The sequence below is a fragment of the Osmerus eperlanus genome, chromosome 8, assembly GCF_963692335.1.
Source record: "Osmerus eperlanus chromosome 8, fOsmEpe2.1, whole genome shotgun sequence".
Lineage (NCBI taxonomy): Eukaryota > Metazoa > Chordata > Actinopteri > Osmeriformes > Osmeridae > Osmerus > Osmerus eperlanus.
The window spans coordinates 17,228,558-17,245,983 of record NC_085025.1 but is presented as its reverse complement, the minus strand read 5'-3'; positions in this window follow the sequence as shown (position 1 = coordinate 17,245,983).

Below are 17,426 nucleotides of genomic sequence, written 5' to 3'. Positions count from 1 at the left end.
TACATGATTTAAGATAAGTTGTGTGAGCAAAATGTGGAAATAAACATGTAGGTTTCTTCAACTCATGGCAAGGTTTGAGTTTTGGGTAAATGTGATCTTGAAATATAGTTCCCTTTATATAACAAGCCAGGACACAATGTTCTACATTACGCAATAATTCACTTTCAAGGTTTATTGAAAATAACAAAGACAATAATTGCAAAATATCGACATTTCTAAAGGATTAGGCCAGTGCAAAGACTATTAAGATGCTTATTATTAAATGAATAAAGATACATTTTTACTGTATTAGGCTACAAAGATCATAGGTAATACTGGATGTGAAAGAAATGTGAAAATACTTAATACTTTATAAATGTAAAATATCTTAATATAATTGGGTGTGCTTTGCCTTCGGCAAGGGCACAACCTTTGTTCTCTCACATATATATTTATTATTTATTATTGTTTATTTTCGCCCCCTAAGGATCAGTCAATATTTGGACTACATACACAATGGCGGTGTCAAAAGGTTCGTCTTGGTAGCGATTGCGTTGGTTGTATTTTTATTTACGTTCCGTTGCATGGTTTAAGTAGAAATTGCGTTTTTGTGGTGAAAAGTGAAGCTAACGGTGGCTAATTTGCTAGCCACAGTCACTGACGTTACTACGTCACTAACGTCACGAAAACACTCGTGACTACCTGTAGCAGAACATTCGTTTCACATCTGTTAACTTGGGGGATAGCTAGGCTAACTATATCTTTACTGCAAGGCAGCTGCAGGAACGCCACAAGCAAAGAGGCCAGGGTGATAACTATTTACTCATTTTACTTTGTGATGTGAAACACAATTATGAAATGTAATGTACAATATTAGCAGATATTATTAAGGAAGTAGGCCCACATCTACTTTTGGAAACGGTAGTCTACTATTTCACTGAAGCATTAGCATCATGACATTAGCCTCTGTTGCCCGGGCAACACATACTACAGTGGTCTATGATGCATCTGTTTTCAATCTTTAAAATAAACATTCCTCACAAATACATTTTCGTTGTAGGATTTATTATGACATTACATTACAAGTAAACGATTTGTGGGTGAAATTATCATTACCTGTGGTTTCAAACCAGTGTTGCTCACTGCAACGCTGTAGCCTACGCGAGACACTAGAAAAACATCTACACAGCTGTGGAAGTCAAACGGCGACAGAACATGTTCGGCACTCCCCTTACTTAAATCAAAAGTCTATCTAACTGCTAACCTTAACTTCATTGCCACAGCCTAAACTTTGTCAATCTGTTCATGAAAATAATTAATTTCAGCCTAAACCGTACAACGGAACGTTAAATCCAATTCAACCAACGCAATCGCTACCAAGACGAACACAGCAGTAGTCTACTGTACTGTAGTAGTACAATTTACCGGGGCAGCTTCTCCACACAGGGCTATATCGCACTTTGCGTTGTTACTGACAATGATCGCTACCAGTGAGCTTTTTATGAAAGCGATTTTCCACTAAATAAATGTCAAGCTTATTTACGTTTTTGGGGGCATATTTTCAGTTAGAAGATGGTACTGTTTGAATCGCGATTCAATCTTCTACTGCCGGTAACGTCGTAGAATAATCTTCAAAGGGGGTTCTTTATTCATGAATGAATGCAATATGAGTAGGCTAAATGCCTTAAAATATCACGAGAAGGGAAAAACTTAAAAGGACGTTTACGTCATAGAGATTAGGTCAATTTTTACACCGGTCTGCCAAATGTATTCGTTTTGATTCAACGATGAGGATGCCTTTTGCAGGGGAAATGAGAAGATCTATTTCATTCTACACTTCACTCGTATTTTCAGTTGTAAATGAGCAGCAAAAAAAAAATGCTTTTAAATCTATGTAATCTTTATAAATAATAAGTATGCATTTTTATATAAAATATACAGAAATATCAGTTTTAAAAATGTCATTCAAAAACGGACCCCTGTGCAACCGACGCAAGCAAGCACACCCTACAATTTCCCCAGAAATTGTACCCTCTCTAGTTATTATTATTATATTAAATCTAACATTGCTTCCTAATCTAATATTTAATATTCTCAAATCTTCTCACTGTGTTGAAAGGTACAGGTGTAATAAAAAATGTGGACAGAAAAGACACGGTAATTTACATTTTCACAATACATTTTACATTACAGGAAGAACGTTTTATTGTAAATTAGTAACTTGAAGATTTTATGCTTTTCCACTTAAGCATTTCATGTCCTTGTATAAGTTCAGCAATTGCTTTCTGTGGCAGATAACCGAAATATCTCTCTTATAATGCCAGTAATTTCTGTCTGTCTATTTGTGTACTTTTTAGAATGGTATTGTAGGGCAGCGAGTTTTCCACGATTGCTGTTGAGTTTATATTTATTATTCAATAATCTATTATTCAACACTAAGACGAATACATTTACTATATATTTGTATAGTAAATCTTTATTTGAAATATCCATTTGTATGAATGGCCATTTCACACCCTTTGATTATATATTTTTAAAACTGTTGTAACACTATTTTCATTATTCAAAGGTTACCATCCCTTAACACATGTAAGTCGTACCTGTCTTTCAATGATTGACACTTCCTGTCAATTCTGTTAGTGTGGTCCTGCTAGTGCCTCTGCTACTCCCCCCATTTGGGCCTTTGAAGAAGGACATCGGTTACAATACCTCTTGTGATCATGTCAAATGAGCTTAGTGAGGCAAAATGAGAAGTTGCTTTCCTGTGTGGTTTCCCCAGCACTCAACTGCAGCTAATTGCCTTTTTTAAATGGTAAGTAAAATTCACAAGACATTTTCTGAAATCAAAGCAAGATAAGCCAGACCAAGTGATCACACTACAAGACCACTAGCTCCTACAACCAGGGCTGGACTGGCCATCTGGCATACCGGGCATTTGCCCGGTGGGCCGACGCACTTTTGGGCCGAATCGCCGATATATATTTTTTGTCTTTTCGGGCCGGCCCATAAAGAACTGACACCAGCCCATTGTATTTTTTTTGTTTTTGTCGGGCCGGCCCATAAAGAACTGACAGCGGCCCATTGTATTTTTTGTTTTTTTGGTCGGCCCGGCCCATAGAGAACTGACAGCGGCACATTTTTTACACTGACGTGTAACTCGTCTGCAAAGCTAACAATCACTGCCACCACTACGTCTTCCTAGGTGGTATTTAAGACTTCAATATCTATGTTCTGTAGAGCACTTAGCCGCCCGCCCATGTACCTCTACAAAATCTACAATGTTTGCCAAAATAATACATTCTGACAAGCCATGCATCAATTTGATCTATAAGGCCAGCATGCGATCTCTGACACGACTAATGTCTTCCATCATCTACCGAATCTAGGTGTCCCTATCTGCCTTCGATCTTGTGTGGAGCTGCGTTGGTCTGAAGATAACCACGCCCCTCTCGTTTGCATGTGAGATCGGAAATAAATACAGCACAAAAATAAATGTGATGTGGAAATAAATGTGGTGTGGAAATATCAACCCAGTCTCATAGTTCTGCGTATCTATGACACACATCTATTTTGCGTGCCATATATACGCCAAATAGCTGTTTTGCGTGCAGTTTATACGCGAATTCCTCCCATTAATTTCTATCGGCAGGAAATGCGTCTATATCACACGCAGAACTTCATCAACTCTTTATCCATTAAACGTCATCATCCAGACTCGGATTTTACGGAGATTCACGTTATAGAAGCTTCCAAATTTATTTTTTAAACGTTTTTGTGGGGGAATTTTCACCTCAAACACTTTTAAATAACAGTCATTTTTATTTGACACCAACACCAAGCAGCATTCTTGCAAATATAAATAAGAAAAAAGATAAGCTGTAGCCTACAGGTTTTTGCCAGCTATGGAAGGGTGGGCTGTGGAGATTTAAAACAATGTTTTCTGATTTAACTCTGTTTAACTCGAGACAACTATCATCTCAATATTTAGGCTACCACACGACAATATCGATTAGTAAGTAGCAAAATCCGACTCTGGGTGATGACGTAAAATGATAAGCGTTTATGAAGTTCTGCGTCTAATATTGATGCACTTTCTGTTGATAGACATGAATGGGAAGATTTTGCGTATAAACTGCACGCAAAATAGGGATTTGGCGTAAAACTAACAATAACAATAGTTATTATTCAAACTTGTTGGCGGCGATCTGGGAAATGTCGTTTTCTTTTTAAACTAGTTATTTTAAACATCTTTTTCAACAATTACAATTAAAATATAGCTGCAAGCAGCAATGTGGTGGCCAAGCAGGTCAGATAAACCAGAAGAAACTTTCGACATCTAGTGACTGCGGTGTAACTGGCTTCCTTTGCAGTGGCTTATAGTCTCGCTAAACAGAGAAATGACAAGCTTGTCAGCTTTGGCTGGATTTGAACCTCTGACGTTGACGTAGCCAGGACACCAATTTTTACTAGTGAGCTATTCTCAGATTTCAGTGACTGCGTAAAAATATAAGGAATTTTTCCTGTGGCAAGCGGTTGTCAGATTTGTCCCAAGTTTAAACAGCTGTAATTCAGTTCTATTTTGACATGTCAAGGTGACTGTGGTCTGAAGATAATCTGTGCCAAATTAGGTGAATATTTGGTATGCACCAAAAACGTTTTATTCATTCATCCAAAATGGCGGCCACATCAATTCAGCTGGTATCACAATTTAACATGTGTCAGACACGGGATCGCCCCCTAGAGGTTAGATGACACAATCTTTTATGGACCTCTTTGAAACAGGGTCCCGAGCACCTGTACCAAGTTTGATGTCAATTCAGCGAATATTTCCTGAGATATGATCTTCATCGCCGACTTTGATCAGCTTTACCGGAATGTGAAAAGGTTTGTGAGGCTTGATCTGAAGATAAATGGTGCCAAATTTTTGCTTATTGCAGCGCCACCTAGAGGTGAAATGGCATGACCTATTTTGGACCTCTTTAGAACAGAGTCCCTAGTCCTTATACCAAATTTGGTGTCAATGCAGTAAAGAGGTGCTGAGATATGACCTCACTTCTTTTATGGTGGCTTGGTTGACGACTTTGATTGGCTGTTCCAGTCAAAAGGTTTAGATAATCAAAAAACACGTCATGTGTCAACATGTGATCTTTTGTGAGGCTTGGTCTGAAGATGATCTGTGCCACATCAATTTGATTGGCTGTAACTAAAAAACGGTTGCGAAAATCAAAGCTCCAGGGGATAACTTTTGTGAGGCTTGGTCTGAAGATCATCTGTGGCAATTTTGAAGAAGATTTGTCAAGAATTGTAGGAGGAGTAGCGAAAAAACGCTTTTCGTTAACATTCAAAATGGCGGAGAATCTATATGACTGCGTATGACGTCATAGAGTGTGTTGAACTTGTCTTGATCCAGGGAATCCAATGATACCTCATTTTGGAAAATGCGGCATATGGTTCAAAGGTAACGTGTGTAAACACACCTTCAACTTTGACCCATTGGTGGCGCTAGAGTGGTCTAATGGGATACATGAAACTTGGTGTAGGTATAGAAGGAACTGTCCTTAATGAGTGTGCCAAATTTCACAAAAGGTTATCCAAGGGTTCTAGGGGCTGCCATTGACTCCCATGGAACTAGAATAATAATAAATATAGCTGCAAGCAGCAATGGAGGGGCCAAGCAGTCCAGAGCAGGCCATGGCCTCCATAGCACTTGTGCAACAATTAAGTCACAACAACCTGTTGCGCTCATGCAACACACCAAGATTGGTTGAAATATGTGTTTGCGTTCAAGAGTACTGAGAGTTCAAAGTTATTTTTCTGGTATAACACTGCAGGCCTCCTCTGCTCCTCATGGGAACGATGGAACCCAAGTTTGGTGACAATCGTGCAAATGGTTGCTGAGATATGCTCTTGCGCCTCGTTTGGCGGCTTTGCCACCGCTTTTGATCGTCTCTACTGAACAAACGTTTTTGAAAATGGAAAATTCATCTGATTGCTTTTGTGAAACTGGGTCTAAAGATCATCTTTGCCAAATTTGGTAAACATTGGACAAAAATTGGGGCGTGCAAAAGGTTTTTACACTTTTCCATGAAATCCAAAATGGCGGCCACGTCCGTTCGAATTTTATGAAAAGTTATTAATACTCAGGCTTGATATCTCACAAGACATCAACAGACAAAGACATTACTTTATTAAGGTAAACACTTCAACAGTTATTAGCCAAAACACGTTTATGCTTCCGGCCACGCCCCCTTTTAGTCACATGACACAATCTTTGGAGGACATCCTCAGAATAAGGTTCCGGGCAGCGTACCAAATTTAGTTTCAGTGCCTCAAACAACTGCTGAGATATGACTTCACTTCCTGTTTGGTGGCTTTTGTGCTGATTTTGATTGGCTGTCACGGACAGCCTATCGATGTGGGCCTACTTCCTTAATAATATCAGCTAATATTGTACATTACATTTCATAATTGTGTTTCACATCACAAAGTAAAATGAGTAAATAGTTATCACCCTGGCCTCTTTGCTTGTGGCGTTTCTGCAGCTGCCTTGCAGTAAAGCTATAGTTAGCCTAGCTATCCCCCAAGTTAACAGATGCTAAACGAATGTTCTGCTACAGGTAGTCACGCGTGTTTTCGTGACGTTAGTGACGTTAGTAACGTCAGTGACTGTGGCTAGCAAATTAGCCACCGTTAGCTTCACTTTTCACCACAAAAACGCTATTTCTACTTAAACCATGCAACGGAACGTAAATAAAAATACAACCAACGCAATCGCTAACAAGACTAACCTTTTGACACCGCCGTTGTGTATGTAGTCCAAATATTGACTGATCCTTAGGGGGGCGAAAATAAACAATAATAAATAAATATATATGTGAGAGAACAAAGGTTGTGCCCTTGCCGAAGGCAAAGCACACCCAATAATAATAATAATACTACCAATTACAGCTTCGCTGCTTGGCCCCTAATAAATATAGCTGCAAGCAGCAATGGCGGATTCCTCCTAACATTGCGAACCATTGAAAAATGTATATTCTTCACAAATTGTCACTGTATAGAAACATCCATGCTGTAGACTTACCAATGGGATACCAAATCTGAAATGCAATACCATCAAGATCCACAAGGGCTTTTATATTTCTGTATATTTTATATAAAAATGCATACTTATTATTTATAAAGATTACATAGATTTAAAAGCTTTTTTTTTTGCTGCTCATTTACAACTGAAAATACGAGTGAAGTGTAGAATGAAATAGATGTCTTCTCATTTCCCCTGCAAGAGGCAGCCTCATCGTTGAATCAAAACGAATACATTTGGCAGAGCGGTGTAAAAATTGACCTAATCTCTATGACTTAAACGTCCTTTTAAGTTTTTCCCTTCTCGTGATATTTTAAGGAATTTAGTCTACTCATATTGCATTCATTCATGAATAAAGAACCCCCTTTGAAGATTATTCTACGACGTTACCGGCAGTAGAAGATGGAATCGCGATTCAAACAGTACCATCTGCTAACTGAAAATATGCCCCCAAAAACGTAAATAAGCTTGACATTTATTTAGTGGAAAATCGCTTTCATAAAAAGCTCAGTGGTAGCGATCATTGTCAGTAACAACGCCAAGTGCGATATAGCCCTGTGTGGAGAAGCTGCCCCGGTACTACGGTACAGTACTAGACTACTCCTGTGTTCGTTCGTCTTGGTAGCGATTGCGTTGGTTGAATTGGATTTAACGTTCCGTTGTACGGTTTAGGCTGAAATTAATTATTTTCATGAACAGATTGACAAAGTTTAGGCTGTGGCAATGAAGTTAAGGTTAGTAGTTAGATAGACTTTTGGTTTAAGTAAGGGGAGTGCCGAACATGTTCTGTCGCCGAAACGAAAATGTATTTGTGAGGAATGTTTATTTTAACGATTGAAAACAGATGCATCATAGACCACTGTAGTATGTGTTGCCCGGGCAACACAGGCTAATGTCATGATGCTAATACTTCAGTGAAATAGTAGACTACTGTTTCCGAAAGTAGATGTACTTCCTTAATAATATCAACTTATACTGTACATTACACATCACAATTGTGTGTCATATCACAAAGTAAAATGAGTAAATATTTATCACCCTGGCCTCTTTGATTGTGGCGTTTCTGCAGCTGCCTTGCAGTAAAGCTATAGTTAGCCTAGCTATCCCCCAAGTTAACAGATGCGAAACGAATGTTCTGCCAAAGGTAGTCACGCGTGTTTTCGTGACGTTAGTGACGTAGTGACGTTGGTAACGTCAGTGACTGTGGCTAGCAAATTAGCCACCGTTAGCTTCACTTTTCGCCACAAAAACTTAAGCCCAAACCATGCAACGGAACGTAAATTCCAATACAAGCAACTTAATCGCTACCAAGACGAAACTTTTGACACCTACGTTGTCTATGTAGGCCAAATATTGACTGAGTTTTAGGGGGGCAAAAAGAAAATAAATAAATAAAAATAATAATATATATGTGAGAGAACAAAGGTTGTGCTCTCGCCGAAGGCTTGAGCACACCCAATAATAATAAATATAGCTGCAAGCAGCAATGGAGGGGCCAAGCAGTCCAGAGCAGGACATGGCCTCCATAGCACTTGCGCAACAATTAAGTCACAACAACCTGTTGCACTCATGCAACACACCAAGTTTGGTTGAAATATATGTTTGCGTTCAAGAGTACTGAGAGTTCAAAGTTATTTTTCTGGTATAACACCGCAGGCCTCCTCTGCTCCTCATGGGAACGATGGAACCCAAGTTTGGTGACAATCGCGCAAATGGTTGCTGAGATATGCTCTTGCGCCTCGTTTGGCGGCTTCGCCACCGCTTTTGATCGTCTCTACCGAACAAACGTTTTTGAAAATTGAAAATTCATCTGATTGCTTTTGTGAAACTGGGTCTAAAGATCATCTTTGCCAAATTTGGTAAACATTGGACAAAAATTGGGGCGTGCAAAAGGTTTTTACACTTTTCCATGAAATCCAAAATGGCGGCCACGTCCGTTCGAATTTTATGAAAAGTTATTAATAGTCAGGCTTGATATCTCACAAGACATCAACAGACAAAGAAATTACTTTATTAAGGTAAACACTTCAACAGTTATTAGCCAAAACACGTTTATGCTTCCGGCCACGCCCCCTTTTAGTCACATGACACAATTCTTGGAGGACATCCTTAGAATAAAGTTCCGAGTAGGCGTACCAACTTTGGTGTCACTGCCTCAAAGAACTGCTGAGATATGGTTTCACTTCCTGTTTGGCGGCTTTTCTGCAGAATTTGATTGGCTGTACCGGAAAAACGGTTGTGAGGATCAAAATTCTTTTCGATAACTTTTGTGAGGCTTGGTCTGAAGATCATATCTGGTAATTTTGAAGAAGATTTGACAAAGATTGTAGGAGGAGTAGGCTTTCAAAGGTTTTTGATAAAACCGGAAATAGCGGAAAATCTATATAACCGGAAATTGACGTCATAGGGTGGGTTGAACTCGTCTTCGTCCAGGGAATCCAATGGTACCTCATTTTTGAAAATGGGTCATACGGTTCAAAAGTTGCGTGTGTAAACACAAGTCCAACTTTGACGCATTGGTGGCGCTAGAGTGCCCAAGTATGGGACATGACACTTTGTGAATTGGACCAGGGGACTGTCCCCAATGAGTGTGCCAAATTTCACAACTTTCGACCAAGCGCTTCTAGGGCCTGCCATAGACACCCAGTCTTAAGAAGTATAATAATAATAATAATAATACTAACAATAACAATAGGTGCCTCGCAGCTTCGCTGCTTGGCCCCTAAATATAGCTGCAAGCAGCAATGGAGGGGCCAAGCAGTCCAGAGCAGGACATGGCCTCCATAGCACTTGTGCAACAATTAAGTCACAACAACCTGTTGCACTCATGCAACACACCAAGTTTGGTTGAAATATATGTTTGTGTTCAAGAGTACTGAGAGTTCAAAGTTATTTTTCTGGTATAACACTGCAGGCCTCCTCTGCTCCTCATGGGAACGATGAAACCCAAGTTTGGTGACAATCGCGCAAATGGTTGCTGAGATATGCCCTTGCGCCTCGTTTGGCGGCTTCGCCACCACTTTTGATCGTCTCTACCGAACAAACGTTTTTGAAAATTGAAAATTCATCTGATTGCTTTTGTGAAACTGGGTCTAAAGATCATCTTTGCCAAATTTGGTAAACATTGGACAAAAATTGTGGCGTGCAAAAGGTTTTTACACTTTTCCATGAAATCCAAAATGGCGGCCACGTCCGTTCGAATTTTATGAAAAGTTATTAATAGTCAGGCTTGATATCTCACAAGACATCAACAGACAAAGAAATTACTTTATTAAGGTAAACACTTCAACAGTTATTAGCGTAAACACGTTTATGCTTCCGGCCACGCCCCCTTTTAGTCACATGACACAATCTTTGGAGGACATCCTCAGAATAAGGTTCCGAGGCGGCGTACCAAATTTAGTTTCACTGCCTCAAACAACTGCTGAGATATGACTTCACTTCCTGTTTGGTGGCTTTTCTGCTGATTTTGATTGGCTGTCACGGACAAACGGTTGTGGGTATCAAAATGCTCTACCATAACTTTTGTGCGGCTTGGTCTGAAGAGCATATCTGGTAATTTTGAAGAAGATTTGACAAAGATTGTAGGAGGAGTAGGCTTTCAAAGGTTTTTGATAAAACCGGAAATAGCGGAAAATCTATATAACCGGAAATTGACCCCATAGGGTGCGTTGAACTCGTCTTGGTCCAGGGAATCCAATGGTACCTCATTTTTGAAAATGGGTCATACGGTTCAAAAGTTGCGTGTGTAAACACAAGTCCAACTTTGACCCATTGGTGGCGCTAGAGTGCCCAAGTATGGGACATGAAACTTTGTGAATTGGACCAGGGGACTGTCCCTAATGAGTGTGCCAAATTTCACAACTTTCGACCAAGCGCTTCTAGGGCCTGCCATAGACACCCAGTCTTAAGAAGTATAATAATAATAAATATAGCTGCAGGCAGCAATGGCGGGTTCCTCCTCAGCATTGCAAACCATTACAAAATTGACATGACACAGACATGTATTTCATACATGTACACAACATTTCAATACAATTGGATCAATGGCTGATTTGAAGTCATTTTTTGAAATTCTTCACAAATTGTCACTGTAGAGAAATATCCATGCTGCCGACATTATGGGTTCTTGAGACTTCTTTGTTCCCCATTGGCAATAAGGCATGCGTACCAACTTTTAGACATTTTGGACTGACAGGGTTAAAATGCCACCCTTTTGAAAGTGACAACTTTGAAGCGTGTTCTGTCAGGCCACCTGTGCTCTGGTCAGGCCCATCATGCAGAGATCCATTCTTTAAAAGCTTTGATTACAACAATAACTTTATGAAAGTCAGAATACACTTTAGTAAAGGACGTGTGTAGTTTATGTACTACTACTGCTTGCTCTGCCCACACACTTTCCCCATCCATGCTGTTTCCCTCTTTGCCAGTGCGGGTGGTGCGGTGGCCGCATGAGGTTTAGGTGTAGTCCAAAAGTTGCCTCCCACAATCAAAACATATTAACCGCAACATTGTTTTCAAACTTTCTCAAAGATGGCTTGAAAACCACAGATATTGACTCTCTTCTTGAGTAGATCTCTTTCCAGAATCTCAGTCAATCCAGAATCAAGATTAGCCTCATAGGCAATTGGTCTGGTCTAGGGCACAGCCCACGTTCAGCTCCTTGCAAGTATAGCCTGTGATAGTAAAATGGCCGACTCTCTGTTCCCATTAAACTACACAGCATGCACACTCAAGGTGACCAACAAGATTATATTAACTAACAAACAATGGCCGGGTTTCCCAGATTCGTTAAGAAGCTCTTAACGCTAAGAGCTTCTTAAGAGCGTTCTAAGAACGCTCTAGAACGCTCTTAGAACGCTCCTAAGAAGCTCTTAGCGTTAAGAGCTTCTTAACGAATCTGGGAAACCCGGCCAATAACATTACAAACATCTAACTGAACGAACACAACAACTGAAATCCCTTGCGTAGCTGTTGTTTTTTTAACATGCCGCACTGCATGCTGGGTACCCAAGAGCGCTGACGCTGATTATCTAGCTGTGCTCCGACTGCGTGATATGACGAGATGCTAGTGGTGCGCTGAGGTCTCAGAGTCTCCTGCCCGAGTTCAAGTTCTGCCCGATTAGCAAGCTATTTTTACTAATGTTTTGTTAGCAATTGAATGGTAATGCAAGCTAGCTAAAAACAATGTTAGTTAGCTTGGCTAAACTGGTTTTCATAGCAACAGAAATCAACAAATCAGATCAGTCGAACTTTATTCAGAAATGGGGGGATGGCGGGAACATTAAAGGTGTAGGTACAGTAAAAGTGAAATGGAACGCGTCTTTCTGCTTTGAAGCTGCGTGCGCATCAACAAGACCCCATCTATATGTAAAGATAACATCCAAGCTAACAATTTCGCCAAATCTGACTGCAGCATTGTATACCATATGTACCGTGTTATGGTTGTTTGAGTTAAACAACTTGCTAAATGAATTAAATGTCAAATCCAACTATAAATGTATAAAAGAGAGTTCCAATCAAATCTGAATTTGTTTTAAACCTAGAGGTTTAAAAGGTTACCTTTGCCTAAACTGACATGCACCAACTCAGAGAACTGAGTTTCAACAGCCATTTACACATTTAGTCTCTATTTGTTACTCTATTCTTAAGGCATGTTTAACTTAATGTCTGCACCTCTCTGTCACCAACTGTCTCTGCAGTGGGGGCTTCACAGGGTGTCTACAGGTATAAACAAGTTAAATGTAAGACCTTTTAATACCACTTCCAAATGAAATTAAAGACCAAACTTACGATGGAAATACAAATCAAAAGTGGAAATATACAGTCATCTTTCCAAGTAAACACTGATGTCTGTTCAATATGAACAGTATGGTAAAATGACAATAATCGGTTGAGTTTAAGAACATTGACTAAATGTGTGTAATGCGGAAGGATAACACAAAAATGTAATTGCTGTCCTAAATTATACTTATTATTACACTAGGGTGGAAATGGTGGAGCAGAAACTAACAATTCCATGAATCCCATGGAAACAAAGGCAAATGTGTGAGATGTACTGATGTGGAGCACAAATGCTCCAAGAAGCAGTACTTCTCTTGAGCAATGGCGGAGCCAGGGGGTGGCCGGGGGTGGCCACGGCCACCCCCCGTAGAATCTCGGCCACCCCATTGGCCACCCCAAGCACCACATCAGAGCGGTTAAAAGTTTTGACGGCTGTGGAAAAATGCGGAACCTTTCTCGCACCGCTAGTACACTGTCGGACCCTTTAGCCACGCGCAGCGCGCACACATCCTGTATTTGAATTAAACGGCTCAAGCATGGCCTGAGAATGCCTGTTACCACCTGACGCTTCGACCGGCACCTGCGGCTAAGTGAAGAAACGCAAAACAGAAAGGTATGATATCATAATGGATGTTGTTTTTGTCTTCTAATAACTGTGACTATCCCACCCATGACTATCTATTTTGCGAAGTTTAGAAGCAAGCTAGATCGGAGGAGAACATAGTAAACTGTTAAAATTGCTATATGCTATGCTGTATTTGATAACTACGTTGCCAGAACGTGTTATGATTGTGTCAGGTATATACAGTATGCATTTTGGATAGGTGTCATTAAAGAGGGAAAAATAATGAAGAGGAAGAAGGCAGACATAGCGTCCTTCTTCAGGGCAAGTGGAAAGAAGACAGCTAAGGCAAAGAATGAGGATGAGATGGAGAAAAAACAGGCAGAGAGTGAGGATGAGGAGCCCCCAGAGAGCAGCAACTTAAATGGACCTCCAGGTATACAGTATAGAGACTCACATATAGTACAGCTTGATATGATGTTATCTTATTTACAATTGGCTTAAAGTGTGTCTATTCATATACAGGTCAGGTTGAAAGGGCAAGTATGAATACAGAATAAGTGTATTCTTTTTTTTCACCTGAATTCCGAATAATGTTGAGATGTTTCCTATATGTGTCTAAAATAGCTCTGCATCGCCTGGTGAGACACATGCTTGCCACCCAAAAATTATCACTGGCCCCATCCTGGCCACCCCAATGGAAATTCCCTGGCTCCGCCACTGCTCTTGAGTGGTTTTTATTCAGATGAATAATCATTGGATTCAGGTCAAAAGTCTATCACTTGAACTAGTTTCATCACTTAAGACACAAAGTCAGCAGCTTGGCATACTGGCACATGGAAAGGATTAAACATTTAGACTTTCATCAAAGTAATGCTGGCTTGTCCTTTTTCATCAATGTCCTCAAAAAAGCAGGCTGCAGAGCTACTGTGTCTGTGGGGTGACTGTCTCTGGAGGGCTGGCAGGCAGGGGCAAGCAGGGCCCTAAGAACGCTCTAGAACGCTCTTAGAACGCTCTTAGCGTTAAGAGCTTCTTAACGAATCTGGGAAACCCGGCCATTGTTTGTTAGTTAATATAATCTTGTTGGTCACCTTGAGTGTGCATGCTGTGTAGTTTAATGGGAACAGAGAGTCGGCCATTTTACTATCACAGGCTATACTTGCAAGGAGCTGAACGTGGGCTGTGCCCTAGACCAGACCAATTGCCTATGAGGCTAATCTTGATTCTGGATTGACTGAGATTCTGGAAAGAGATCTACTCAAGAAGAGAGTCAATATCTGTGGTTTTCAAGCCATCTTTGAGAAAGTTTGAAAACAATGTTGCGGTTAATATGTTTTGATTGTGGGAGGCAACTTTTGGACTACACCTAAACCTCATGCGGCCACCGCACCACCCGCACTGGCAAAGAGGGAAACAGCATGGATGGGGAAAGTGTGTGGGCAGAGCAAGCAGTAGTAGTACATAAACTACACACGTCCTTTACTAAAGTGTATTCTGACTTTCATAAAGTTATTGTTGTAATCAAAGCTTTTAAAGAATGGATCTCTGCATGATGGGCCTGACCAGAGCACAGGTGGCCTGACAGAACACGCTTCAAAGTTGTCACTTTCAAAAGGGTGGCATTTTAACCCTGTCAGTCCAAAATGTCTAAAAGTTGGTACGCATGCCTTATTGCCAATGGGGAACAAAGAAGTCTCAAGAACCCATAATGTCGGCAGCATGGATATTTCTCTACAGTGACAATTTGTGAAGAATTTCAAAAAATGACTTCAAATCAGCCATTGATCCAATTGTATTGAAATGTTGTGTACATGTATGAAATACATGTCTGTGTCATGTCAATTTTGTAATGGTTTGCAATGCTGAGGAGGAACCCGCCATTGCTGCCTGCAGCTATATTTGGTGGTATTATTATTATGTTTTACCCATGGGAGTCAATGGCAGCCCCTAGACCAGTACCGTAAAAAGTTGTGAATTTTGGCATGTTGAAACTGCAGACCATTAGTAACTACCATACCAAACATGGGCCATGTGAGACAATAGGTGGCGCTACAGGCCACGCCCCAATATGTCAATTTTCAAATTGATGCCATTTGCAGGCCATAAGTCCCAAAATTCTGAAATTCATTACATATGCCTTATTTCTCATGAGGAATAAAAAAGCCTCAAGAAGCTATAACGGCCGCCATATTGAATTTGTCTGTACAATAAAGATTAAGGAAACGCGTTTTTTCCCTACTACTCCTACATTTTTGGTCGAATTTTCTTCAAAATTGCCATAGATGATATCCAGACTGAGCCTCACAAAAGTTATCGTAGGGATTTCTGATTTTCAAAACCGTTTGTCCGGTAGAGCCAATCAAAATCTGCAACAAAGCAACCAAACAGGACGTTTGGTCAAATCTCAGCAAATCTTTGAGATATCAACACCAAACTTGGTATGTCACGTGGAGGACACTACAACATGTTACAAAGGTGCAAAGGCAACTTCATACCTCTAAAAATGATTGATATAAAGCAAATTGAATTTATTGCTAATGCTAAAATAATGCTTTACACATCCGCCGGCCAAAAACTGATACTCTGATTCAATCACTAGTTCATATGAAGACTCTTGAGAATGTTGAGTACACAAATCTGAGAAAAAGTTGACTGTAACATGAAAACTCGATTTTTAGTGAATATTTGAAACATGCATGCTTGGCTAATTTCTAGGGCTGTTTCCCCAAATCCTCTCTCCCTTTGCTCCTGTGCGCGCGTGCTCCACATTCTCACACACACAAGGGGCCAGAGCCCCTTGACACACGCGCGAGCTTGGTACACGCACAAGAAGACGACCATTTTATTTTATCGTTGGAGAACTCCTGCAGCCCTCAGAGATTTTCATTGTTACATTTGACAGTGAGTAATAAGATCCTACAATGGCAGTACAAAACATGTATTTTAGCGTTTGTATTCGTATGATAACTTGAAGACTTTTATACTGTCGTAAACAGGATAGCAGCTAATCTATCTAGGCTAGCTGAGCTAAGGATATCTCTTTGTACAGACAGTATTACAGGCTAGCAAGTCGTAAAATCTTTAACATTATACTTGCTTCTGTGAGACGCGTTTGAAATTTGTATACTGTGCGTAACTATGCGGTTGGGTTGTTCTATTTTTACATGTCATTGTTGATGTAATTTAAATTAGTACGGTGAGTTCCAAATGTGTCTTTCGATTAAACACTGCAGCGTGTATTACACAATGATCATTTGTGGTGCGGCGTTTATTCGAAGGCAACGTTTAATTAGTAAGACAGATTCAGTGAATTGTAGTTGCAGTGCGGCCATACACAAACAAATAGACAAGGAGGTCAAACAAATGCCGAGCAAGCTATAACCCTTAAGGCTAGTTCTTGCTTTTGTGGACGGCGTTTCAAATGTATGTACTGTACGTACCTACGGTTGGGTTATTCTATCTTTAGCTACATGTCATTGTTGATGTAATTTTGTTTGTTCGTTCCAAGTTTTTCTGACGGTCTTCACATCGTAAGTTATTCTTTTTGAAACTGTAGCTAGGTAGCCTAGTTTGCTGCACAGTTAGAGCTACCTAGCATAAGCAAGTAGCAATGGTACCATGGTTGTTTTGCTTGCTAGCTTTGTTTGGGTTCATGGTTTGATCGTTTAGGAGTTCCATTGAAAGCCTATAGACCTACAATACGTTTGTAATCGGCATTTTGTACCATGCTGCACGATTTCCTATCTCTTGATAACATTTTATATTTGTATATATTTTATACACTAAATTGCCTAAGTATTCGCTCGGTTGCCTTTACACGCTCATGAACGTGAGTGACATCTCATTCTTAAACCATAGGATATGATGTCGGACCACCCTTTGTAGCTATAATAGTTTCAACTCGTCTAGGAAGGCTTTCCACAAGGTTTAAGAGGTTTATGGAAATGTTTTACCATTCTTCCAGAAGTGCATTTGTGAGGTCCAACATTGATGTGGAACAAGAAGGTTTGGCTCGCAGTC